This window comes from Euphorbia lathyris, chromosome 4 (assembly GCF_963576675.1).
Source record: "Euphorbia lathyris chromosome 4, ddEupLath1.1, whole genome shotgun sequence".
Taxonomy (NCBI): domain Eukaryota; kingdom Viridiplantae; phylum Streptophyta; class Magnoliopsida; order Malpighiales; family Euphorbiaceae; genus Euphorbia; species Euphorbia lathyris.
The window spans coordinates 21,924,049-21,926,544 of NC_088913.1; the positions used below are offsets into that span (position 1 = coordinate 21,924,049).

Consider the following 2,496-nt stretch of genomic DNA (forward strand, 5'->3'; position numbering starts at 1 on the left):
ACATAATTAATTTGGTAATGAACACCAAACTAAGCTGATGAAAAAGTGAACTGATTAATCTAAAAAAACATTAATAAATTAATCTAAACCTAAAGACTAATTGAATCCCCTTAAATTAATTAAAACCATGAACAAACTAAGCTAATGATTACATGAAATATAGAAATAGGTCTTAAATTGTAAAACATCCACCATTAACTATTTTAGACATCAAAATATGGATTTAGTGAGGACACAAATGGAAATCGGGTTAGGAATTGATATTAGGCCCAAAGATACCCATTAAATCATGAAGAGCCCAAAGTAAGAAAAAGGAATTCTATTTAACCCTAGTATAAGTACATATTAGACCTAAAGCCTAAATTAAATCTCTTACCTTGAAGTTGAGGCAGCAACCACGAAAGCTCCCTCCCCTCACTCCTTCTTGCCTTCTCTTTTCTAGAACTTCAAAGCTCCGGTCGACATTCTCCCTTCCTTCGATGCCGGCTTGCGAATGACAGTGACGGTAAGGAGGCCGGCTTACCGATGGGAGCTGTGGTAGGAGCGTTGGCTTGCCAATAACGACGGCGACGACTCCTAGGTGAGCATTCTCCCCTCCCTTCTCTGATCTTCTTTACTATTCTGATTATTTTCTTCTCAGATCTTGATTCAAGATCCTTTCTTTGGTTTTTCGTTTAGATCCGGATCTTCCATGGCTGATGGTCAGTGATGAGTGAGAAAGACGGTGGGTGGTTTTGCGGTTCTGGAAATCGCTCCGTTGAGGATGACGGTGTGATGCGGCTGAATCGGAGATCCGGACAAGGCTTCCCGAACCAAATCCGCTGGAGAAAAGTGAGGTATTTTCTTGCTGAAGCTGGACACGAAATGAGGAATTGAGGAGGGAGGACCCTGCTTGCCTTTGCTTTCTTTTTTTGTGATCGTATTTGCTGGTGTTTGGTTTATTTTTTGAGGGTATTGATTAATTTTTTACAGGAGGTTGGAGTTCAATGAGGATATAAGGGGGGCGCAAAAGGGAACTTTCATGAGAACCAGACCCTAGTTTGATGACAGTGTAAGCAGAAGAATGATAAACAGAAATTCGACTTAAAGCCAGAACCTTGCTTGAAGATAGATCAAGAAGAAGAAAATGGTGAATGATGGAGGTTTAGGAATAGATAAAAAGACTCTGCTCTCCCCTCAGAATCAGAACAGAACCTGGCCTGAAGAGCTAGACACAACTCCTTTAAACCAGAACTTGCCTGGAAAACAGCTGAAGAAGAAGGAAAAAAAGAAGATTAAGAAGACGGAAAAAACAAAGTAGCAAGGAGATTACTCAAGAAGAAAAATGGTGAAGATGAGGAAGAAATGACTCCTAAACGTGGAAGTAAACTGGAAGCTGGCTTGAACAGATCAAGAAGAAGAATAAAATGGTGGAAGATGGGGATTTAGGAACAGAGAAAAAGAAAGTCACTATTCTGTCTTCTCCTCAAAACCAGAACCTGGCCATGAGAGGAAGACAGAACTCCTCCCGACCAGAACTTGGCTTGAAAGAGGGAGCAATAAAAGAAGAAGAACAAAAGATTAAGCAGAAAAATTGAAAAAGAAGAAGAGCAGGAAGAATAAGAAAAGATGAAAAAACAGAACTCAAACCTGGTGTGAAGAAGAAAGACACGAAGGAAGCAAGTTGAGAATGGAGAACTGCCTCCTTTTTTCTGTCTGTTTTCCTCTCTATTTATAGAAAAAACAATAGAACTTGTTGGGTAAGTAGTATATTGCATTTGCTACATTTTTAGTATGTATTTGAGCTTGTTGTATTTTTGTATCATGTATTTGAGTTTGTTGGTTTGTATTTTGGGCTTGATGGATTTACTGTAATAGGCCTTGTGAGCTTTTTGCTTTTGGACCAATTAATTGTAATTCTAGAATTATTTATTTATAATTTTAGTTCTAAAGAATAAATGAATTAAATATTTGTAATTTAAACATTAAGTATTTTATGTTTTTATTTTAATTATTTAACTAAGAGTTTATAACTCTATCAAATGAAAAATGAACATTATTTCGTCCATATTTAATCAAAGAAATGACATTTCTTTAATTAAATAATGGTCATTCTAATTAATCGATTGAATTTTTATAACATAAACATTTAATCGATTATAGGGATTACATACATAATTTCAGTTTCTTTTCGCAAATATTAGTTTATTAAGTAACTATTCATAATAAGAATATTTATGAAATAAATTGGTTAAAAAAAATCGTAAAATCATAAAATATGATAATTTACCCCGGACAAAATGGGTATCTACAACTACGACCGAAGGTTCAGTTAGACTTGTGACACTACTACGAGTCTATCCGTACTAATTTTATACTCCAAACTCTTGTGCTAATTTTATACCGATTATACATTTAAACTCGTTATGCGGCTAAAAGGTCTTAATACCAAATTTCACATCGATAAATCTAAAGGTCAACTGTCTAAATTTTATAAATTTTTATAAGTAACCTATA

The 2,496-nt window shown here is 35.2% G+C and overlaps 1 long non-coding RNA gene across 1 annotated transcript; it reads left to right on the plus strand.

Moving 5' to 3' along the window:
• Positions 1 to 368: 368 nt before the first annotated feature.
• LOC136226516 (uncharacterized) lies at positions 369 to 1,938 on the plus strand. The gene is made up of 2 exons (XR_010687756.1): positions 369 to 580; positions 679 to 1,938. It is a non-coding gene; the product is annotated as an uncharacterized lncRNA (long non-coding RNA).
• The last annotated feature ends 558 nt before the right edge of the window (positions 1,939 to 2,496 follow it).